Genomic DNA, 25942 nt, shown 5'->3' with positions numbered 1-25942 from the left:
CCCGGCCTCCCGCACCCAGCCGGCCGCCGCGTCGCGCCGGGATCCCTCCCCCGCCGGGGCCGGCGCAAGATGGCGGTCCGGCCGCCGCCGCCGTCGCGCAGCCGGTCCCCTCCCCCGCGCCCTGGGTGCTCTCGGCGACCCGCGCCGGCCTCGACACCCCCAGCCCGGCGCCCCCGGAGCGAGGCGGCGCAGGCCGCGCGGGAGGGCCTCTGCCTGCTGCAGCGCGGGGCGGGCGGGGGCGGGCGGGGGCGGGGGGCGCTTACCGTGAGCGGAGCGGATCGGCCTGACTGGGGCCCTGAGGAGGAGGAGAAAGAGGAGGAGGAAAAGGAGGAGCACGAAAAACTACACGGCGGCGACGGCAGCGGCTCCCATTGCGGAGCAGGCAGCTGAGCCGTGGGCGGGGGGGACTCTCGTGGAGCCGGCGCGCTGCCTCATGGGTAGGCTCCGGGTCAGCCTCCGCGTGTCCAGACTCCCTGTCTTCTCGCCAACGCGGGAGGCGGGCGCGGGCATGTGCGCCGCGTCGCGGGCCCTCGAAGGCCCCGGCGCCCCGCCACGCACCGGCCACGGCCGAGGGCCAGGGTCCCGGCCGGACCTGGCGCGGCTGTGAGGGCCGTCTGCTCGCCCGCCAGCAACCCCGAAATCGGGGCCGCAACGAATCTGAAGGCGTGGAAACGCGAGTTCCGGGGCCTCCCCGTGTTTAACAGCTAGTTCTCCACAGGCTTGGAACGTAAGGTCTAGGAAGAGAGGAGCCATGAGAAAGAAATGCTGTACCTGAGCGGCGAAGACATACACCGGATGAGAAAAAGAAATGGAAACGTTTCTTTTTATAATTGGCTGATTTTGCCAGATTTGTTTCAAACATGCGATTTTGCTTATGTCTCCTTTAATTTTTAACTGCCATGTGGATGCCTGTAATAACTTAAAAAAAACGAAAACAAAAGATAAGTGCACTTACTAGAACCCTCGCTAAGATACTGCCTGCATAAATACTTGCTAAACACTGTATTCTGATCTGTGAGGAAAGTTTCCTCTACCAGTTGTCCTCATGAGGTCCAAGTGGTCTAGCTCTCTAGTGACCTGGATTTGAAATCTTGCCTTGTTAAACCCTTAATACACACCAATCACTGCACTTACCGTTCAATCGCTAGATCGTACTAATTATTCCTGCCTATTTTAATTAGTTTCTTTTTTCTCAACCAGACTGCCCCCAGCTTCTCCAGGGTTTATCATTACAGTTGTTTCCTTATTAATTACCACTCCCAGATCAATCTTCCCCAAAGGCCACTTGAATTAGCTCTAGAAACCTGGAATGCCTACAGATGACCATGACCTTCTCTGCTCCCAGCTGGGCCAGGGAAAGTAGCCAGCTTTCCCTTTTTTGTTGGCGCTGAAAATAAGCTTTATAGGAAAAGACAAAGAATAATCAAAATAACAAACATGGAAAGCTAGAAGTTCAAAAATCTTGGAGCATTCTTAAGTCAACTGTATTTCAAATATAGTTCCTAATGGTTAGCAAAGCACGTTACAATATGAAAGTGAACTTAAGATTTCACTCTATATTCTACAGTCTGGTCCTCAGTTTGCAGAGACAGAGTTGTTAGCCCCCAGAGCTAATTTAAATCCACTGGGATGAGTCATACCAACCAAACTTACTAGAAACTGATATATAAACCAAAAAACCAATTTATTCTCTCCCCCCACCCCACACCATGAAAAACATAACTGCCACGAAGACCAGAAAATTCTGTACACATTTTCAGTCAAAAGGAACATTTACACAAGAAGCCAAATTTTGAAGGATGTCTGGTGAGTATGAAATCAACACAGAGAAAATAAATTGGATAATTTATTTGACTACTCCATCCTCAAAATTCCTCTTTTGGCTTCTAAAACACAACTGCCTTGATTCTTTTGACATACTGTCCACACCTTCCCATCATTTTTTAAGTGCTTCTCTTCCTGACGTTGTATTTTCTGCCCCTTTGTAATCTGTACAGACTAAGAATCATCACAGTATTCATTCTCCTTAAGTGAGATCATGTGCCACCCTTCCCTAACTGAAATGGATGTAGGTGATTTTCCAGATTCTATTCCACAAGTCTGTTGTGTTCACTAACATTTGGGTGAACCACCACCACCCTCTCAAACTCCAAGAATAATCCAACCAGCATAAAACTATCAGAATTACCCTCACCTCCCTTTGAACCAGTTTTTGTTTCAGAAACCAATCAGAGTGAAGACCAGGATTTTTGTTTGACTGGGCAGAAGAGAGGTTCTTTCTTTCTCTGGATGATATGGTATTACAGTGTGAATACTGGAAGAGTTACCACCTTTTTCATATGTGTGCTACTGAGAGCCAACTGAGAATAAAACTAACATGGAGGAAGAAGGGCTGGATGAATCAATCATAAGAAAAGGAAGTAAAACCCTGAAAGCATCATAAACCTCCAAATCAAACCCAACCTGAACCCCATGCTACTGCTAGACTTTTCTGTTATATGAGCTAGTAAACTCCCTTTTCTGTTTAAGTTGAAGGAGTCTAGAATAAGCCACTGTAGCTTAAAAATTATTTTTAGCCAAAGGCATCTGAGTTCCTGAAGTCCTTTATTTGCCTAAAAGCAGAGCCTCCCAAAAGAACTCAGTTGTCATAAATCTCCTCCCAGGGAGCAACCAGGCAAGATTGTCTTATCACTGCAGATTATGAGAATTGTTACCACACCTAAACAGACATCTTCGCGAAACTATCACATCTCCCCTCTTCTCTTGGCCCATTTATCTTTCCTCAAAGTCATTTGTTTTCCCATAAATGCCCTCTCTCCTCTGCCCTGCTTCTAAGAAGTCATTTGTTTTCACATGAGTGCCTTTCTCCCCCTCCCCTTCATCTATTAAAATAGTATATATGCCCCAAATTCTTACCACCCCTTTGAGTGACACTTTTTTTGTGAACTCCCCTACATAATTTGTGAGTAAAATCTGTCTCTTCCCTTGCTAACCTGTCTTTTGTCAGTTTAATTTGCAGGCCCCCCAAAACTAAATCTAAGAGGGTAGAAAAAAAGTTTTTCTTCCCTGACAAAGCCAACTTGAGTTTGGTTTTCTGTTACCTGCAACTGAAAGCATCCTAACTGCAGAGACAATGATAAATATTCACCATATTGTTTTCCTCTTGTGTACCCAGGAAATCCACATTTCCTGGCTCCCTTACTTCTACATCATGCCATGTGACTGTTTTTGGCCAGTGGAATATAGACAGAAGCATTGATTGCCTAATCAAGCCTGACCCTTGAAACCTCCAGTAATTTATAGCTCCTTTTTGTTTTTCAACATTGGTCAGCCAGATACAGAAAACTCTGAGGAGCTAAGGAATGGCAGCAACAGTAGGTGGAAGGATCCTGGGTCTTTTAATAATTGCAAGGGGAACATTCATGCACTGATCCTCATTGTACTGATTAGAGAAAAACATAAGCTTATTGGGTTAGGATTTGAGGGTTGTTTGTTATAACAGTAACAATTACCTACCCTGATTAATAATAGAAATGGTAGCCTACTATGACAAAAAATCTAAAATACGTGGCATGAGTTTAGAGAGTCATGTAGGAATTAATGAAACATGTAGTAGGCTAAACAGCTCTAGATTTGTATCAGGCAGTGGCTAAACTGCTGCCTACAATACTTTAGAAAGCAGATCAGAACAAACACATAATTTGTAGCTCCAAGGGAAGAGTTCAGAAAGCAATATTAACAGTGGATGTTGGTGATTTTTGAAGTGATTAGTAGGGTATTACCAGAAAGAGATTAGTGTAGAAGAGAATTAACCAGTTTACAAACAGAAATGAAAGGGAATAGAGAGAGTCCAGCACTGGGGGGCCTTGCAGGGTTTGAAAACACAATACTTACACATTCCAAAGAGAAAGAGATATGATTTTAAAAGCTTTAAGCAAGGACGCCACAGTAGGATTTGAACAAAATGACTCAGCCCTTAGGAAAAGGTCAGATTACACATGTTTATTTTCAGATAGCACCTCTTGTTTCAGATAGCCTCAGAGTAGCAGCCATTATTTTTTATCTCCAGCTTCATGGAGATATAATTGACAAAATTATATATACTGAAAATGTACAACGTGATGATTTGATATACATATCCATTGTGAAATGATTACCGCAATCAGGTTAATTAACACATCCATGACCTCACATAGTTACTTCATGTGTAGGGGGCGGGGTGGGGGGCAGAGAGGGTGAGAAAGCTTAAAATCTACTCTCTTAGAAAATTTCAAATATAGAATACAATATTATGCTGAACATTAGATCTCCAGAACTTACTCATCTTATAATTGAAAACTTGTACCCTTTAACCAGCATCTCTCCTAAGCAACAGCATTTAAATTGAGAGAGAGATTTGCTCAAGAAAGCAGAAAAATAACGCAGCTTTTAGAACTATGTCTCTAGAGGGAATATTGTTGGTGCTTCTACAATTACTCTTGGATATCTATCCATCTTTTGGGGGGTGCTCACTTTGCCCCAAGTTTCATTGCACTTTTACATCCAGCAGCCAAGATCTGCAGCTCTTTTTCAGAGGATTGTGCTTGGGCCATTGGAGCTACTTTGCCTGTCTTTGCAGAGACTGGAAGTACCTGGGAAATTACCCTGGTAAATGTCCCTTGGGGCCAGATCTTAACCAAGGGCTGATAAAAATGCAGGAGTGTGAAAGCCTTAATTCCCCTGTCTTGGGTGGGAACTGCTCTGAGGCATGATTTACACTCCAAAATTCTCCCATAGGATCAGGCTGAAGCTACCTCTGTAGCTTTTTATCTAAAATTGTATCCTTGCTTATGTGCATGTTAAGCTATTACCCTAGATCTAAAGCCACCCTTCTTAACTCAGCTTTGTGATGCTGGGGGCTGGGCATCTGCAAACCAATTTTGTGCTTTGCCAGCTGCTCCCTGTTATGTTCTGCCAACAGAGGACACTGAAGGAGACTGCAGGGCTGGAAGAGGAAGAAGGGCCTTGCCCCTTCCTGTTTACTTCTGTTTGCTTTATTTTCCTGTCATGAAGTATCCACAACTTTTCATGAGTCCTAGCAGCAAAAATTCATTCCAGTAGCAGAGGCTATATCCAGTTTATGGTTTTCCCAACACTTGCAGAACTAGTCTCCTTGTACCCCCAGGCAGATAGCAACACCAGCCATCATCACCCCCTCCAACACCAGTCACTATGACCCTCTCCTGGTTCCCAGCTCTATAGCATCTCTCCTCCAAGATTAGACTCCAGCACCAGCTAAGCAGTGCCCCTTTCTCAGAGGTCTGAATTTCAGCTCCATGGAGCCATTCCTCCAAGCTTCTAAGTGTTTGTAATAAACTGCATATATGTGTCTCCCCAAAATTTATATGTTGAAACCCTAATCTCCAGTGTGATGCTATTTGGAGATAGGGCCTTTGGGGAGTGCCTCTCTCCTCTCTTGTCCTCCTCCTCCTCTCCTTCCACTTTTCTACTTTCCCTCTGTCTCTCTGTCTCTCTCTCTCTCAATACAAGAAGAAGACACCTGTCTACAAGCCAGGAAGCAGGTCCTCATCAGGTACCAGATCAGCCACACCTTGATCTTTGACTTCCCGGCCTCCAGAACTGTGAGAAATAAATGTATGTTGTTTAAATCACCCCGTCTGTGGTATCTGTGTGATAGAAGCTTCAACTGACTGAGACAGTGTTAGTCATTCATCTTCTCTTTGTTCCCTCAGCCCTAGAGGTGGTCACCACATCCTGTAGTTGCTACATCCATAATATTTAATGTTCCTTTTTTGCCTTAAACAGTTCTTTATTTTAAATTCTCTTTGTTAAAATAACTAGTATGCTTCTGTCTCCTAACTGGATCCTGAGTGGCACACTTGGCTTCCTCTTCTCCCTTGTTCTGCTGTTTCTATTCCCGTGCAATGCTCTTAATGAGCCATTGTTCACATTCTCACATGTTTACTGTCTTTTATAAAAGCAACAGTCTGCAACAATTGAAAAGTTTTTTTAAAAAATGGTCCTTTGCTACAGATAGTTTAAAAGGCTGTATTCCAACATCACTTCTAGCCCAGCCTCTAAAACCACTTAAGATTCTTCCAAGATCTTTCTGTTCGTCAGTTGGTACAGAGGACCCACCAGAGTATTTTGAATCCCTAAAATGTGGAGGTACTCGGTACAAGTAACCTGGAATTTCTGAATGACTGATGGAACAGAAACACCTCCTCCACCAAACACAGCAGTCTACACTAGACCATGAGGTTAAGTAAGAAATAAACGTTAATATTTTAAGTCTCAGAGATTTGGGGGTTATTAGTTTGATTAGATAATGTTAGTTACACAGTTACATTGTTACTGAATTTTCCTAGGACATTGACTTTTATTTCTATACTCACGATTCCTGAATTTATATCTTCAAAGCAGCAGAGTCATGTCTTATCACACACTCAACAATCACATTCGGATGTCCGACAGGAACCAAAAAAATCTACATTCCTAAAACTTAATTCATTATGCTCCCTCTCTTTTTCCTTATCTTTCCATTTTGTTGAACCATATCACCATCCTTCCAGTTGTCCAACCCTAAAACCTAGGAGTAACCCTCAGCTTCTCCTTCTCTAGTGCCCACCATAACCAATCAACCCTGTACCAAGTTCTGAAGATTCTACCTTCTTTACTTTCCAACCCTTTCCCTATTCTTGATTTCTAGTTCCTCTATTCTTTCTCACTTGAGTGAGAAAAATCTATTGTATACTCCCGGATTAATTCCTTCCTGTGTCATAAAAACCTTTCTCTAAAAAGCAAATCTAAGTATGTAACATTCATGCTTTAAAAATACATCAATTTTTTATAGTCCTTAAGATAAAATCCATGTTCCTTCACATGGTGTGCTAGATAATATGGATTGGCTACCTGAATCACTATTCCACTTTCCTTCTAATGGAGATGATGGAAAGATAAAAACTGTATTCCTCACATGCCTTGCCACTAGAGTTCTAGGTGTAGTAGGTTCTCCCGACTTGATGCATTTGCACCTAATTTGGAAAACTATGAGGTAGAAGCCATCTTTTCTTACTGGAGCTTCTAGTGGCGAGCAAGGTTATGAAGAGATGACTGTTAGCAGCAATTGCAGTAGCTAAGTTCTCGTGTCTATTCACCAACCCCACATATGAGAGGCAATTGAGGCAACATCAGTGGCAGCAGCGGCAGCAGCTTCCTGAACCCTGGATCTCTACTGTGAAATCACAGCAGCCCCCTGACTTCGATTCCTCCAGCCCTTCTGCTAATACTGCTTGTTCCTGTATTAAATACCTTTCTATCAGAAAGACTTAAAGTCGTTTCTATTTCCTACACAGCAACCTGAACTATTAACATGACGTACAAGGTTTTTCATGATCTATCCCCATTTTCTCTCACTTAATCTCACCGCCATTTCATACGCATCCGTTCCTGTACATTGCAGCTGAGCCGTGTGGAACCACTTGCAGATTCTCAAACGTATCATGTTTTCCTTATTCATGCTAACCTCCAACGTTCTAACTCCTACTTATTCTTTAAGATTTAGTTTGAACCTTACCTATTCTGGGAAACCTTCCTTGCTGTCTCTGCCCTAATCTGCCAGCTTGTAATCAAAACTTCTCATTCCTTTTTTGCTACCTAGCACCTGAGTCCCCTGTATTTGAGATATTCCCCATTCTTATGGGACAGAGGCTTTCACTTCCACAGAAACTGAAAATGTCAGCTACTTGCTTTTCCATTTCCCTTGTAGTTGGAGAATGTGCACATGATCTAGGATCTACCAATCAGACATATCTCCCTTAGATTACAAATTAGAAGCTAATGGGATGAAAAAGCATGGATTTTTTTTTTTTTTTGGCAGAACTCTGGCAATGTGTAGCAGTAGGGAAGGCAACTAAAACAATTCTAGAGACAACAGTACCAGAAATTGTGGCAACAGTGGTGTGGACGGTTTGAGCCGGAGTGTCTGTGCTAGTTCCTCTCCAGCCTAGTTCTATGTGATTTTGAAAGTTGTTCCTGAATGCATGGTCTCTGGGACTGGTTTTTAAGAGACTTTATGTACTAAGCGTTCCAAGAGACTTTATATACTAACCAATAGCTCTTTAATAAATTCCTTTTCTGTTTAAGTAAGCCAGAGTCTGTTTCTATTGTTTACAACCAAGAACTCTGATTGATATAATATCCTTTCTGCTCTCTCCCACTGCACTTCATATGTGCGAGTGAGTTGGATTACTGTTTAGCAAATACTTCCTCCTGTATGCTCAGACTACACCCTCCTACTTCATTGGTGTTAGGCTTAATCTTATGTTTTTCTTTGGCCAATGGGATGACAGCACTTGTAATTCAAACAGAGGCTTGAAACATGCTTTAGTGTTTGAGTTTGCCCTTCTGTGCTCCAATGAAGAGAAAAGCAATGATGAGAAGTGTGGCTGGTGGTTATTCAGCCTGGGCCTCAGAGTGGACACATGGAGCAGACCACATACCTTAAGCAGCCACTGGTCCAAAGACAAGGGTCACATGGATCTTCATTGTAGAGCTCAGACCCTGGAGCCCAGATTCTTACCTAGCCATCCACAGAACTGTGAGCAAGAGAATAAGCTTGCTATTTTGAGTCACTGGACTCTTTCTTTTTCCTTTTTTTACTGAGGTATAATTGACATATAATCATATATTAGTTCAAGTATACAATGTAATGACTTTTTGATATTTGTATTTATTGTGAAATAATCACCCCAATAAGTCTAGTTAATATCTGTCCTCATACACAGTTATAAAAATTTTTTCTTGCGATGAAAACTTTCAAGATTTACTCTCTTAGCAACTTTCAAATATGCAATACAGCATTAATAACTATAGTGGCCATGCTGTACACTACATCCCTGTGGCTTACTTATTTTATAACTGGAAGCTTGTACCTTTTGACTCCCTTCACTCATTTCTCTCCCCCGTTGTCTCCACCCCCACCAGCCACTTCTGGCAACCACCAACCTGTTCTCTGTATCTATCAGCTTGGTTTTTAGTTTGGGGTTTGTTTGCTTGTTTTAGATTCCATATATAAGTGAAATCATACAGTATTTGTCTTTCTCTGACTTATTTCACTCAGCATAATGCCCTCAAGGACCATCTATATTGCTGCATATGGCAAGTTTCATCCTTTTTAAAGGCAGACTAATATTCCTGTGTGTGTGAATATATATGTATTTTTTAACCCATTCATCCATCAGTGGACACTTCGGTTGTTTCCATACTTTGGTTATTGTGAATAATGCTGCAATGAACATGGTGGTGCAGATATCTCTTCAAAACAGTGATATCATTTCTTTCAAATATTAATACCCAGAAGTGGAATTGCTAGTTCATATAGTAGTTCTATTTTTAATTATTGGAGGAACTTTCAGCTGTTTTCCATAGTGGCTGCAACATGTACATTCCCATCAACAGTGCATAAAGTTTCCCTCTTCTCCACACTCTGGTCAACACTTGTCATTTCTCATCTTTTCAGTAACAGTCATTCTAGAAGGCATAAGGTAGTATCTCATTGTAGGTGTGATTTGCATTTCCCTAGTGATTAGTGATGCTGAGCTTCTTTTCAGGTACTTGTTTGCCTACTGTATGTCTTCTTTGGTAAAATGCCTATTCAGATGCTCTGTTCATTTTTAAATCGGATTGCTTGATTTTATGCTATTGAATTATTTGAGTTCTTTTTTATATTTTGGATAGTAAACCCTTATCAGATATATAATTTGCAAATGTTTCCTCCATTCTAAGTCAGTTCATTCTTATGCAGCATTCCATCTATAGCTGACTAATGGAGTGTGTAATTATTAATAGTTATAGTAATAGTCAGCCTAAAGTGTAATTATTGGTTTACTTGTCTGTTGCTCTGTTGCTCTCCACTAAACTGTAAGCTTGCTGAGGGTGAAAACTGTGTCTTATTGGTCTTTACATTTTAAGTGATTATCACAAAACCTATACCAAGCATCAACAAATGTTTAATGAATGAATAAACAAATAAATAAATGAATGGCAAGCATCCTAAAAAATTGCAATTTGGGGGTCTTTTACCACTACAGAGTGTTGCCTTGCAAAACAACACTTCTTTATCAAAGGATTTCCTTTTCAGTCAAAATATAGTGAAATTTATTCTATTAAGCTGGATTGAATTACTGCATGGCAATACAACCATTCTTTCCTGAGACTACTCTCTTTTTATCTTACTTAGGGTTTTGATGCTCCTGAACACAGGACCAGCTCATAATAATGTTCAAGAATTTCACTTCAATTCATTTCTTTCCAAAACTCCTTAGTTATAAATTTATACACAAACTCTCCTACTACTTCTATATGTAGTTGGTTACTTACATTATGGATGAATTCTACTAGTTTCATTTTCAAATATCGATTTTCTTATTTTCAAATTTGGGCTTATTTGGTAGTATCTCTCCATAACTCGCATGCACCAAATACCTAAACCATAGCTGAGATATAATAAAAATCCATTAAAATGGATTTGACCTTTGTTATATTAATAGTTACCTGTATACATAAATTTTGATGCAATAGTTTTGACTAGGGGGCATTTTGGTATAGACTAAAATAGAAAGTCATATCCTTTTTTTTATTTTGATAAAATATACAAAATGATTTTTCTCATATAATTACTGACATCAGTTGGAATAAAGATCAGGAATGGGATGAGGTTCAGAGATGAAGTGAGTATAAGGAATGAGGTGCAGACACCAAAAGTGAGTTTATATTTTGTCATGACAATGACCATTTTGATGAGTCTGTAACAAATATATCAAAGGGGCAATGTCAAAAAAAAAAAAAAACAGTTCAAAACTATGCATATGTCCTGTTTCCATGACTAAGTTGAAGTCCTAAAGCAGTGTTAGGGTGCTGGATATAAATAGACAGATATATTTCTCTAATTATTGTAAGTGGTAATATTTGTAAGTGATAATCAGGTAGAACTACATAGGATAACCCATAAATCTGTTGACTGAGTACACATGAACAGCATCTACTCATCAAATCAAGATATAACACATATCCAAAATATTCAATGATATAGACAGTCACAGTTATGCATGATAATGAAAGATAAATAACAAAGATTCACAAAAACGATAATCTTTATTATTTCCTTCCTCTTGCTAACTTTGGGCTTAGTTTGTTCTTTTTTAGTTTCTTGAGGTTTAAAGTTGGAGTGCTTATAAACAACAAGGTCCTACTGTATATAGCACATGGCACAATATTCAATGGCTTGTAGTAACCTGTAATGAAAAAGAATATGTATATATAATGTGAATAACTGAATCACTGTGCTGTACACTGGAAACTAATAACAACATTGTAAAACAACTATACTTCAATTTTTAAAAATGGGAAAGAAAGAAACAAAGTTAGGATGTTTACTTGAGGTCTTTTTTTTCTTGATGCATGCATTTATCACTGCAAGCTTCTTTCCTCTTAGAACTTCTTTTGTTGTATCCCATAAGTTTTGATATGTTGTGTTTCCATCATCATTTGCATCATTTTTTATTCCCCTTTTGATTTCTTCTGTGATCCATTGGTTGGTTGTTCAGGAGTGTGTTGTTTAATTATACATGGTTGTGAATGTTCCAGCTTTCCTCCTATTGTTGATTTCTAGTTTCATACCATTGTGGTCGGAAAAGACATTTGCTATAATTTCAGTCTTCTTAAATTTGCTAAGTCTTGTTCTGTGGCCTGATGTATGACATATCCTGTACAATGACCTGTGTGCTCTTAAGAAGAATATATTCTGCTGCTGTTGGATGGAACATTGTTCATGTGTCTCTTGGGCCCAGTTAGTCTATAGTGTTGTTCAAATCCACTATTTCTTTATTGATTCTCTTTCTGATCTATCCATTGTGAAGAGTGGTATACTAAAGTCCTCAATTATTATTATATTGGTGTTTACTTCTCCTTTTAAAAGTGAACCAGTTTCTTAGGAAAGCAAAATTAAGCTCGAATTCAAACCAGAAATTAATTTCTTTATTGAGTCATCATAGGCAAGATTCTATAATATGATATGTCTTAATCTGGAAGTAGATTTCAGTGCATCTGGAGAAATTGATGAATTACAAATCCTTTAGGCAGTCCTTCTAAGCATGTCTTTAATCTGAGTTTCTGAAAAATAGTGAACAACTCCTAATTTAAGATTAACCCACTGAGAGCTATTCATTGTCACTAATTAAGTACAGAGCCTTACGTTAAAATAATCAGCAGAGCTAGGGGATAGCATGGACATTTTCTGGTGACTACTAAAACACGCAGAAAGCTGTATAGAAAGTGACTCTACCTGGTACTTGGAGTTGCATCAAAGAAATAAAGTACTACAAATGAGGATGAGACTGTCTTCTGAAACGAATTTGTGTCCCTTCTAAGCTACAGACAAATGGATAACTGATGTTGTAGAGTTCCACACCACAAAGCATTTCAGTAATAATTTTGGTCTGGAAAATGGTAAATACCACCACTGCATTTTGCCATTACAATATTTTTATACTAAAATATCTATAGAGCATCAAAATGTTAAGTACTGTTAATTTCTTATTATGGAATAGCCCCTGAAACTTGCCTGTCTTTTGAATATAATATTGGCCTAAGATGGCTAGAGTTGCAATTTAAGTATGAAAGTGTCATTTTAACTGACATATCCGATAAGCAACACATAGGGAAGCTTCTAATTTTCAGAGCAATAGGAAGCAGTATTTTTTAAATGGAAAAGCCCATGCTGTAAACAAATGAAAGCTATAGTGAGATGGCCAAATCATTTGAAGTGAGGTTCTTCATTAGTTCTGGAATATCCTTGGTCACGATTTCTTCAAGTATTGCCTCTGTTCCATTCTTTTCTTCTTCTCCTTTTGGAACTCTGATTAAATGAATCTTAAATTTCCTGGTCTCTATGTTTCCTAACTTTTCATCTATGTTTCCTATCTTTTTTGTCTATCTATGCTTCATTCTGCATAATTTCTTTTAAAATATCTTCTAATTTGATGTTATATTTATTCACTCATTCTGAAATGTCACATATTGTATTCATTTCTGTACAATACTGTTGGTTCTTTTTCAAATCTGATCAGTCACTTTTTAAAGTATTCAGATATTTTCTTTTTTTTTTCTTTTCTGTGGTAGTGATTTCCACTAACCTGTCTTCTAGCTCACTGATCCATTCTTCTGCCTCATTTAGTATATTCTTGGTTCCTTCTAGTCTGTTGTTCATTTCAATAATTGTATTCTTCAACTCTGGGTATTCTTTATATTTTCTAACTCTTTGCTAAAAACTTCTCTCTGTGTATCTATACTCCTCCTGAGTTCTCTGAACATCTTCACCATCATTACTCTAAACTCTTTCTTGGCTAGATTGCCTATCTTGTCATCACTTATTTCTTCTTCTGGGATTTTATCTTGTGCCTTGGCCTGAGAGATATCCCTCTTCTGCATCACACTGTCTACTTTCTATTTGTATTTTTAGGTAGATTAGTTATGTTTCCCAACCTTGGAGAAGCGGCCTTCTGTGGGAAATATCTTACGCGTCCCAGCAGTACACTCCTCTCTTGTAACCCAAGGGCCAGAGTCCAGCTGGTCCCAGTGTAGAGTCTGGCCTGTGTTTGTGGCTTTGGCATTGTTGTTTTCTTATTTCTGGTATCTGACCTTGGTGGATGAGCCTGGACTAGACACATATGCACATTCCATGACAGGAGGAGTCGGTGCCTCCCCACTGCTGGGTAGAGTTTGGTGCTGGCCCTCTGGTGGGTAGGGGCATGCCTAGAGGTGGCTGTGGGCTCAGGAAGTCTGCTGATGGTTGGGGCAGTGTCCCCACCCAGTATGTTATTTGGCCTGAGCACTTAAGCCTACAGCTTTTGGGTGGGGTCATGAATTGGTGGTAATGAACCAAGCAAGATGTCTGCCTCCAGGAAATCTCATGTAGATGAACACTCCCCAAATGTCTGCTACCAGCTTTTCTGTCCCCAAGGTGAGCCACAGCCACCTCCCGCACCTCCCCGGGAGAATTTCCAAATCCAGAAGGCAGGTCTGGCCCAGGTTCCTATGAAGTCACTGCCACTGCCCTTGGTCCCAGCACGCACAAAATTCTGTGTGCACTTCCCGAGAGAGAGAGAAGTCTCTTGTTTCCCCCATTCCCATGGGGCTCCTGGAGTTAAACCCCGTTGGCCTCCAAAGCAAGATGTGCCGGGGTCTCCTCCTCCCAATGCCAGAACCCCGGGCTGAGAAGCCTGATGTGGGGCTTAGAACTCTCACTCCTGTGACTTAATTATTCTACAGCTTGTGGGTCACCCACTCGGGGGGCACGGGGCCCAATTATATCATGAACACACCCCTCCTACCATCCTGCTGTGGTTCCCTCTTTATGTTTCCAGTTGAAGAGGATCTTTTTCGCTTGGTTCCAGTCTTTATTTCCAATGGGTGTTTAGTAGTCAGTTGTGGTCTTGTTGTAGTTGTTAGGAGCAGTGAGCTCGTGGTCCTACTACTGCACCATCTTGACTGGAAACCGGGCTGAGATGGTTTCTATGCAGGCCAAGGTGCTCCGCCGGCCCTCCTGCCACCAAGCAGCAGGTGTGCCTGGGTGAGGGGCAGTCCTGGTGATAGGCTGGAGGCTGGTACCATGGCAGGGCCGCTCCAGCCCACATTCCCGCAGATCCCTAAAGCACTCAGATATTTTCAATTTGATTTTTATTTCTTTAAATTAAAGTAAGCCAGGTTTTAAAAATAATCTCTGTCTGATAATTTCAATACCTGCTGAACTTTATTTCTGTAGTTTTCCTCATGGGATCTTTTCCTTCTGTGTGTGTATATGTGTTTGTGTGTACATGTGCGTGCTTTATTGTGCACTACTTACTGTCCCTCAAATATTATAAAAAAGGATCCTTCAAGGTCTAGGATGAATGTTCCTTCTTTCAGAGAGGAAAAATCCTCTTCTACCATTTCAGGACCAAATTACCCAAGTTCATGGCTCCACGTTCCCTAGACCATCTAAATCCAGATCTAAAATTCTTGAGGAGTGTGAGCTCATAGCCACAATCTCTCAGGGAGGAGTCTTCCCCCGTTCTATTCACATCTGTTCTTCTCGGTGCCAAGGCAATATTCCCTTCAGTCCCCTGGATATATGAGGGAGTAGAGATATTTCAGGGTTTCTTTTACTCCAAGGGTGCCTCTGCTTCAGAGCAGAAGGGGTCTTCTGTTAGGTTCCCCACCTTGACCAGGCCCTGGGTGTCAACTTCTGATTCCTCCATTCACGAGACTGCTGAAACCAAAGCCAAAATCTGCCCAGATGGACAAGTTCCTTCAGAATAAAAGCAGCTTCGATGCATCAGTAGGAAATAGATTCTCCTATTTTCTTAGATTTTGACTCATAATTTCCTTACTAGCTTGACAGCTATACATTGATTTTAAGGGAAGAAAAGTTAATATTTTCCCCAATATTTGTAAGTTCTTTGGTGGGATAAATGAGAATAGAAAGAGAACATATAATTTTAAAAGTAGGAGAAGTTTTCCTTTCTATTAAAATCTGTGTCTGGTTTTGGTAACAGAGTACTGCTGGCCCCAGAAAGTTGAGAAGTATTTCCACCTCTTGAGTTTTTTGGAAGGGTCTATGTAGAATTGGTATTATTTTCCTCCTTAAATATTTGGTAGAATTCACCAGGGAAGCTACGTGGGCCTGGGGTTTTTTTTGTGGGAAAGTTTTTAATTACAAATCCAATTTCTTTAATAGATATGCATATATATGTTTCTTCTTGGATGAGCTTTGGCAGTCTGTCTTTCAAGGAATCTGCCCGTTTTGTCTAAGTTATCAGATTTATTGGCATAAAGTTGTTCATAATATCCTTTTCATCCTTTTCTTTTAACATCTGAAGACTGTATTGACATCTGCTCTCTCATTCCAGACATGTTAATTTGTGTCTTCTCTCTTTCTTTTTCTAATCAGTCTGGCTAGAGGCGTATTAATTTTTTTAATTTTCCAAAGAAACCAACTTTTCATAGATTTCTTCTATTGTTTCTGTTTTCTGTTTCTTCAATTTCCACTCTGGTCTGAATTATTTCCTTTCTCCTGCTTATTTTGGGTTTGACTTTCTCTTCTTTTTCCAGCTTCTTATGGTGAAAGCGGAGATCAGTAAACTGAGACCTTTCTTATTTCCTACATAAGAATTTAGTGCTATAAATTTCTATGTGTAGATTTAGTTGCATCTAACAAATTTGATTTGTTGTGTTTTCATTTTCATTCAGTTCAAAACACTTTTCTTCAGTTCAAATACCTCTTGATTTCTTCTTTGATACATAGATTATTTAGAAATGTGATATCTAGTTTCCAAATATTTGAGGGTTTCCCAGATAGACTTTTGTTACTGAGTTCAAATTTTCTGGTTACTGGTCAGTTTTATAAATTAACAGACTTAATTTTTTAGAACAATTTTAAGTTTTCAGAAAAATTGGGCAGAAAGTAGAGTTCTCATATACCCCTTCTCCTTCACCATCCCAGTTTCCCCTATTATTAACATCTTGCATTAATGTGGTACATTTGTTGCAACTGTCTGCAGTTTATAGTAGGGTTCATTCTGTGTTGTACAGCTCTGAGTTTTGACAAATGCATAATGTTATGCATCCACCAGTGTAGTATCAAACAGTCATTTCACTGCCCTGAAAATCCCCTGTGCTCCACCACTTTATCCCTCCCTCCTCCAAGTCCTTGGCAGCCAGTGATCTTTTTATTGTCTCTATAGCTTTCCCTTTTCCAGAATGTCATATAGTTGGAATCACAGAATACGGAGCCTTTTTAGGCTGGCTTATTTTGCTTAGCAGCATGCATTTGAGGTTCCTCCATGTCTTTTCATGGCTTCATAGCTAATTTCTTTTTATCACTGAATAATATTCCGTTGTCTGGCTGTACCACAGTTTGTTTATTCATTTACAGATTGAAGGATATTTCGCTGCTTCTAGTTTTTGGCAACTATGATTACAGCTGCAATAAACATTCATGTTCAGACTTTTATATGGAGAAGTTTTTAAATCATTTAGGTAAATAGGTAAGTATCTAGGACACTAAGAGTTTGATTCACTTGTCCAGGGACATAGAGTTAGGTAATAACACGGCTAGAATTTAAACTCAAACAATAGGATCCAGAGTCTATTTCCTTAACCGTTATGTTAAGCTGCCTTTAAACATGTGATACCAAGTCAGGTAAACAGAGTAAGGGGAGAGTTCACAGATGATGGAATGTGAGTCCAATCTTAGAAGAGGACTAAGAGTTGGATAAATAGGAGTGGGAAGAATCTTTCAATGTGTGGTACAGTGAAATGCTGCTTAGAAAAGTACAGTGTGGAATAGTGGTGACGGCAGCGCAACAGTGTGAATTGCTTAACACCAGCCACTGAATTGCAAACTCATAATAGTTAAAATGGTAAATTTTATGTTATGTGTATTTTGCTGAAAGTTTTAAAAAGTCTAGTGTACATGCTGGTTCATGAGTGTGGGGTAAATCAATCTGACTGAAGTTAAAGTTTTATTGGGAGAATAAAGGCAATGGAGTTATGTATGTTAACTTAGAACAAAATCGGTACGAACTTGTAAATATAGTATAAGGTCTTGGGGAGTCATTGGAAATTTTGGAAGTGGAGACATGAAATCTGCAACCTCAAAGTGTTAAGCTGTGCTGCGTGAGAAATTTGCTGAAGTGGAGCAAGGCTGGAGGCAAGGGAACCAACTCAGCTCAGTCTAGGTGTGTTCACATGGGCTTTATCTCATTTCCTCCAACAGCAGTTTTACAAGGTGGGTATTATTGTTCCTATTCTGTAGTCAAGGAAGCTAAGATTTATTCATGTTCATAGTACTAGCATGCGGTAAAAGTACAGTAATTTGAAATCAGATCTCAACTTCAAATCTGGTGGGATGCAAGGATAGAAGAATCACACAGACCTTTGCTTGAATCCTGGCTCTGCTGTACTAGTTATGTGGCTTTAGGAAGATTATTTAGCTTGTCTGAGCCTCAATTTTCTCAATTGTGAAAGTGTGATAAAAATATTCATCTCCTAAGAATTAAATTCTGTGTATATACATATAAGCTCTGTACATAGCACCCAAGAAGTGCTCAATAATTGTTCATTCACTTTCTTCCTCCTTAATTTCTGCTGCTTGTCTGACATTTGTTTGCAGCATATATATGAATCATTAAATTATTTGTTGATTGCCTAATGATACTTAAAACTTTTTATTTGTAAATTTAGGGGGGGTTGCATCAAAAAATGATAAATTTTCATACATTAATCTCTTTGAATAGTAGAAAAGCACATTTCACTAATTAAAGGCACAAAATTCTAAAAAAGAATTATGAACATAGTTTGGAAACTCACATACATATTTATTTAACACCATTTCATATCTTTAAGAAGGCTTTTGGAAACTTACTTAGAAAGCTGAAAAGTCCTTCAATACCAAGTGGTTTAACAGGAATTTTTTAATGAGTTAAGTGTAAATGAATCAAAAACACATGAATTCTATTTTCTGTAAATAACACATGGTTTTGAAAACTGAAAATGTACTTCGAAAAAAATGTCTCCTGTGCACAATTAAATTAAAACTCTTAAAAAATAATGTTCTCTCAAATGAGGCAAGCCCCATTATGATTCTAGAGTACTTTCACTGGAAATTTTCTCTGTCCAGAAAGAAAATACTGACCACAGTATATCTTACATGTTTGATTTTGTGAGATAAATTTACTGCAGGATGGTATCCAAGGCTACATCTGGTGAGACTTATTTACATTTTCACAATTAGTAGAATTAATCATTTTTCTTTTGGTGCAAGAGAGAAAGCAGTTGTTTTCATCAACACAAATTGTTCATATGGGAGCAACCCGAGGACCTCAGACTTGAGAACAGTGACAGTGGGAGTGAGGATGAGTGCTGGCGAAATGTGACCCCACGATTTCCCAACTAGAAGAATAATTTATTTTGTCAGAAGGGCAGGAAAACTACTCAGCTAAATTTTCATCAGGAAATTAAAACCTTTCACTAAGAATGCCAACTAATAAAAGTGTCTCCAAATATTTCAGTTACATTGTGCCTGTAATTTCTTATCTCTTTCTGTCCATCTCTCTCTCTCTCTTTTCTAAGAAGGAGATAGCTAACACGTTTGAGATCCAGATGAGGCAATAATAATTTTAATATTACCATTTTTCTGGTTGAAACCATCCAATTCCTTCTTTTGGTGTTCAGAGCAGTTTCCATTCATTTGAAGTAGTGGACATTGCATTTATAATTGTCAGTCTTCCTTTTCCCTAAGATGGTGAAACTGACTACATTTTGTTGGACAGAATGAAAAACATACAGATAAAATTGCTTTAGAATAAAGCATATGTTTGTGCAGGTAAATGGACCCTAACGTATGACCAAATGGACATTGGTTAAAAGGACCAGAAGCACTAATGGAAGGATAGACATATAGATTAATGGAACAGAATTCAGAGTTCAGAGATAAACTCTCACATTTATAATCAATTGATTTTCAACAAGTGTGCCAAGACAATTCAATGGGAAAGGAAATATTTTCAAAAAATGATGCTGGAACAACTGGATATCTACATGACAAAAAATAAAGTTAGACCCCTACCATATACCATGCACAAAATTTAACTCAAAATAGATCAAAGAGATGAATGGATCAAAGATCTGTTTGAATGAATCAAGGCTAAACTATAAAACCCTTAATGGAAAACATAGACATAAATCTTCAAGATCTTAGATTTAGCAATGATTTCTTAGATATGACACCAAAAGCACAAGCAACAGAAGTGAAAAAATTAAGTGGACTTCATCAGTATTAAAAACTTCTGTGCTTCAAAGGATATCATCGAGAAAGTAAAGAGATAACCCAGAGAATGAGAGAAAAATTTGTTAATCATATTTCTGATAAGGGATGTCTATCTAAAACATATGAAGAACTAGTATACTCAATAATAAAAATACAAATAACCCAACTTAAAAGTTGGCAGAGGATCTGAATAGACATTTCTCTAAACAAAATATACAAATGGTCAATTAAGTATATGAAAAGGTGCCATCAGGGAAATGTAAATCCAAACCATTTCATAACTACTAGGATGATTATAATAAAAAAAAACACAGATCATAACAAGTGTTGACAAGGGTGTAGATTCATTAGAATCCTAACATTGGTGGGAATGCAAAATGATATAGTGTCTTTCAAAAACAATTTGGTCACTCTTCAAAAGTTTAAACACAGAGTTGCCACATGGCCAGATGGCCCATTGGCTACACAACTGAATATATAGCCGGGAAAAATGAAAACATATGTCCACACAAACACTTGCACATGGATGTTCATAGGAGCATTATTCTCTATAGGCAAAAAGTGGAAAAACCCCAAATGTCCATCAACTAATAGAATGGATAAAACAAGCATACCTCGTTTTATTGTGCTTTGCTTTATTGCACTTCTCAGATAGTCCTTTGTTCACAAATTGAAGGTTAGAGGCGACCTAAGTCAAGCAAGTCTATCAGCACCATTTTGCCAACAGCTTTTACTCACTTCATGTCTCTGTGTCTCATTCTGTAATGCTCACAATATTTCAAACTTTTAAAATTATCATTGTGTTTGTTATGGTGATCTGTGATCAGTGATCTGTGATGTTACGATTGTAATTGCTTGGGGGAGCCACGAACTGCACCCATATGAGACAGCAAACTTAATCAAAATCTAGGCCTCTTGCACCAAATAGTTAGCCATGTAGCTAATGTGAAGCATTGAAGGAAATTAAAATGCCACTCCGGTGAACATGTGAATGATAAGAGAGTGAAACAGCCTTATTTCTGATATGGAGAAAGTTTTAGTGGTCTAGACAGAAGATCAAACCAGCCACAACATTCTCTTCAACCAAAGCCTAATCCAGAGCAAGGCCCTAATTTTTTTCAATTCTGTGAAGGCTCAGAGAGGTGAGGAAGCTGCAGAAGAAAAGTCTGAAGCTAGCAGAGGTTGGTCCATGAGGTTTCAGGAAAGAAGCCGTCTCCATAACATACAAGTGCAAAGTGAAGCAGCAACTGCTGACATCGAAGCTGCAGAAAGTTATCCAGATCTTGCCAAGATCATTAATGAAGGTGCTACACTAAACCACAGATTCTCAATGCAGACAAAAACAGCTTTATACTGGAAGAAGATACCAGCTAAGACTTCCAGAGCTAAAGAGAAGTCAACGCCTGGCTTCAAAGCTTCAAAAAACAGGCGGACTCTCTTGTGAAGGGCAAACGCAGCCGGTGACTTCAAGATGAAGCCAATGCTCATTTGCCATTCCAAAAATCCTAGGGCCCTTAAGAATTATGCTCAATTTACTCTGCCTGTGCTCTATAAATAGAACAGCAAAGCCTGGATGACGGCACATCTATTTACAACATGGTTTACTGAATATTTTAAGCCCACTGTGGAGAACTACTGCTCAGAAAAAAAAGATTCCTTTCAAAATATTACTGCTCATTACAAAGCACCTGGTCACCCAAGAGCTCTGATGGAGACGCACAATAGGATTCATGTTGTTTTCATGACTGCTAACACAGCATTCATTCTACAGCCCATGGATCAAGGAGTCATTTAAACTTTTGAGTCCTATTCTTTAAGAAATACATTTTGTAAGGCTATAGCTTCCATAGATAGTGATTCTTCTGGTGGATCTGAGCAAAGTAAACTGAAAATCTGGAAAGGATACACTATTCTAGATGCTGTTAAGAACACTTGTGGTTCACGTGAAGAGATCAAAATTTCAAAACACACATGAGTTTGGAAGAAGTTGATTCCGACCCACTTGGATGACTTTGACGGGTTCAAGGCTTCAGTGGAGGAAGTAACTGCAGATGTGATACAAACAGCAAGAGAACTAGAGTTAGAAGCGGAGCCTGAAAGTGGACTGAATTGCTGCAATCCCATAAGAAACTTGTAATGAATAAGGAGTTGCTTCTTATGGATGAGCAAAGCCAGTGGCTTTCTCACATGGCAACTACTCCTGGTGAAGAAGCTATGAAGACAGTTGAAATGACAAGAAAAGATTTAGAATATTAGATAAACTCAGTTAATAAAGCAGTGGCAGGGCTTGAGAGGACTGACTCCAATTCTGAAAGAAGTTCTGTTGTAGGTAAAATGCTATCAAACAGCACTGGATGCGACAGAGAAACTGTTCAGGAAAGGAGGAGTCAACTGATGCAACGAACTTCATTGTTGTCTTATTTCAAGAAATTACCCCAGCCATCCCAGCCTTCAGCAACCACCACCCTGAGTGAGTCAGCAGCTATTAACCCTGAGGTAAGACCCGTCACCAGCAAAAAGACTACAACTCGCTAAAGGTACAGATGATTCTTAGCATTTTTTTTAGTAAAAAGGTGTTTTTTAATTAAGGTATGTGCATTGTTTTTCAGACATAATACTATTGCACACTTACGGTGTAAAGATAACTTTTATATGTACTAGGAAACCAAAAAAGTTCCTGTGACTCATCTTACTGCAATTCCACTTTATTGCAGTGGTCTGGAACCACACTCACAATATCTCCAAGGTATGCCTATATATTCATACAATGCAGTATTATTTGGCAATAAAAAGAAATGAAGCACTGATACATGCTACAACATGGAAGAAACTTGAAAAGAAATTAAAATGATTGGTGGTATTTACATTATTTTTAGATACACCTGAACTGCTATCTGTGTGTGTTGAGTTTCAGGTAAAAGGGATGAAAGGAGGAGGACAGATGGTCTGTAGAGGTCTGACTGTAACTGTCTTTTCTCTCTTTTGATTTTCTTTTTCTATTTCTCAGGGTACTGGTTAGAATATAAAACTAACTTCAAATTAATTATATAACATGTTAATTCATCTGACATATACTTCCTTTTGCCTAGCGTGTGCCAGGCATTGCTTTTGGTGCTGGATTTGCAGACATGAACAGGACAAATTACCCACTGTCAGTTTACATTCTAGTAAGATGAATAGAATGGGGTTGGCAGGAGGGAAGGCCTCTTCCAGGAAGTGATGTTTGAACAGAGACCTAAATAACATAAAAATCTGGAGGAGGAGAATATAAGGTAGAAGATGCAGAAAGGAAGGCCCTGAGTTGGAAGCAAGCTTAGTGTATTAGAGCTGTGGTTCTCCGACTTGAATATGCAAGTTGTTAAAAACAGATTGCTGCTTCTACACACAGAGTGTCTGACTCAGTAAGCCTGGGAGGGGGCCCAAGAATTGACATTTTTAGTAAGTTCCCCGGGGATGCTGATGCTGCTGGTCTGGGGACCACACTTTTTGAACCACTGCGTTAGAAGAACGGCAAAGAAACTAATGTGGCTGGAGAAATTTGCAGGACTGGTAGGCAGTAGTGTGCCCAAGCCAGCTCATACTAGCTCCTGGGGGCCACAATTGTGCATCTCTTCCCAACTTTGCACTCAGTGATGTTTCATTGTTAGCTTGATATCAGCCACAGTGTGAGTCTGAATATTTTACTTTGGAAACTGGCAAATGCAGCAACCCAAGGATCTCACGACTGGTGGTAGGGATGCGGTCAAAGAGCTAGGCAGGCATCAGAACTTGAAGAGTTTTGTATTCCATGACAAGGAGTTTGGATTTAAGCATAAGGGCAATGGGAAGCCTTTGAAGAGTTATGAGCAAAGGAGAGATGTGATCTGACTTGTGTTTTAAACAAACATCCTGGCTGCCAACTAGAATATAGATTATGGTGGGTATGGTTGTAGCCTCCAAATTCAAGCATTCCTTGAGTGCAATTAGCTGCTCAGCTAAAGGCTATATTTGTCAGCCTTCCTTGAAGTTGTGTGGGGTATGTGCCAATGGAGTGTGAGGAAAATGATGTGTGAAATGGCTGATCATGGGATAAAGAAGAAATCCTTAGCCTGAATGTCCACTCTTTTTCCTTTCCTAAAAGCCTCAACCCAGACATAGCAGTGACCCAGTGTGGACTATGCAAATGATGGCAATGCCCAAGGAGATGGAGAAGCAATGACTTAGAAGAAGCTCTGGTCTCTGAATCACTGCACAAGCAGAGCTTCACATCAACCCGAGAGAGAAGGAAATGTTTTTCTTTAGCACTGAGCCATGGTATTGTTAGGTCTCTTTGTTACAGCAGCCTAGCAGCAGGAGAAGGTAGAGCAGAAGCAGGGGAAGACTTAAGAGACTATTGTGACAGCCAAGTCAAGAGGTGACGGTGGCTTGAATTAGGGTACATGGCAGCTGAGGCTGTTTGCTGTCAGACCACTCCTCTCTGCTGGCTGGTCTCTGCTTTCTGCATTTTCCAGGCTCCCTGTCAGCTGGCTTCTGGCTGGCTTTAGGCACTGTTTGGAGACCTGAGGGTAGGAAGAGGGAAAGCCAGGCTATTTTTCTTTCCCTCTCCCTCTCCCTTTCCCTCTCCCTCTTCCTCTCTCTGCCATAGATAGCATCTCTGACCTCTGGGAAGGATAGAATGGCTCTAGCTCCTGCCATGTGGTATCACCATGGATCCAGCTGCTTCTTCTGGGTGATCCTGACCCGTCCTCCTCTGGTCCTGCCAGCTGGAAATGGCAGCAGCTTCCCACCATTGTTAATCTCTGGGTTGTCCCACCATCCCGTTGGGCTTATCACTTCTTACATCACTTGTGTAACCAATTCCCTGCATTAAATCCCCTCTGTTTTAAATGGTTTCTGCCTGGGTGAGCCTGGACTGACACAGGGGGCAATGGTGGATTAGTGAGAAGTATTAGAATCAGGGCATATTTTGAGGTAGAAATGACAGAACTGATGAGGAATTGGATATGGGATTAAAGAGAAGAATTTAAAGTTCAGAAAAGAATATTTCCCCACTAAGCTGTTTCTCAGTCTTCCCAGTCTCAGAAACCTATACCATCATATACCCAGTCTCCAAAACAAAAAATAGGCCACAGCCTTTATTCATTGGATTCTTCATCCAGGTCATCATAATGTTTTATTCCAGCTTTTGTGACATCTGAGGGCTTGCCTAGAATTATAAATATCCATGTACACCTCATCATACCTAATCAAAAGACAGACTGAAACAGAGCCAAATCCAGACATCACTGCTAATTTTAAAATTTTCAGTGAACTTCATAAGAACTGTGCCTGAGAAAGAAGCCAGATTCTGTATCGAGATTAGGCAGCCTGGCTCCTGGACCATTGCCAAGACAGTGTCAGGAAGTGTGGGGAGGTACAACAACCCAGGTTGTGCAATGTCTGTTGGAAAATGAGACACTGTTAGGCAGGCTGAAACATGGGAGCTAAAGCATGCTCCGGAGATCTCAGGAAAGCAGAAAAGTCACCACCAGATACTGAGGGCTGAGGCTCAGAAAACTTCTATTTCCTTTTATTTAAGACTACTAACAATAAAGACAATCTCTAGGAAAGAGAAGGATTTCTCCATATATTAGCCATGTGACCTAGGATAATGTTGCTTACCAATCTAAGCTTCAGTTTGCTCTTCTATCAGAAACAGAGAAACCATTACCTACCTTGCAAGATTGTATTAAATTGTGTGTAGGCCTTTAGAACATAGCATGTATTCATATTCATTTTATTTTTCTTCTCTTCCCTTCCACTTTTCCCATGTGGGTAGCATTGTAGAGTAGATTAACTATAACTACATGTAATTTAGTTACTCTCAGTTAATAACTGTTCATCTTCAGTAAATGGTGTGGGAGAAAACTGGACAGCCAAACACAAAAGAATGAATCTGAAATACTGTCTTACACCATACAAAAAATTAACTCAAAATGGACTTAAAGACTTGAATGTAAGACCTGAAAACATAAAATCCTAGAAGAAAACAGGCAGAAAGCTCCTTGATATTTTCTTGATGATAATTTTTTGGATTTGACAGAAAAGCAAAGGCAA

General features: G+C 39.7%; 1 protein-coding gene across 4 annotated transcripts in view; it reads right to left on the bottom strand.

Annotated features, from left to right (window-relative positions):
• Positions 1-25942, bottom strand: part of ZNF280D (zinc finger protein 280D) — a 241826-nt gene that overhangs the window by 106736 nt on the left and 109148 nt on the right. The window contains exon 1 of one of the 4 annotated variants that reach the window (XM_072962372.1): positions 264-495. The exons of the other annotated variants lie outside the window; for them this stretch is intronic. The gene's annotated coding sequence lies outside the window, so the exon portion shown is untranslated. Of the gene's footprint in view, positions 1-263; positions 496-25942 lie in introns of those variants that run through there. 4 annotated transcript variants of the gene reach the window in all.

The sequence above is a fragment of the Vicugna pacos genome, chromosome 6 (genome assembly GCF_048564905.1).
Source record: "Vicugna pacos chromosome 6, VicPac4, whole genome shotgun sequence".
NCBI classification, from domain to species: Eukaryota; Metazoa; Chordata; class Mammalia; order Artiodactyla; family Camelidae; genus Vicugna; species Vicugna pacos.
This window is presented reverse-complemented; position numbering and strand designations above follow the sequence as displayed.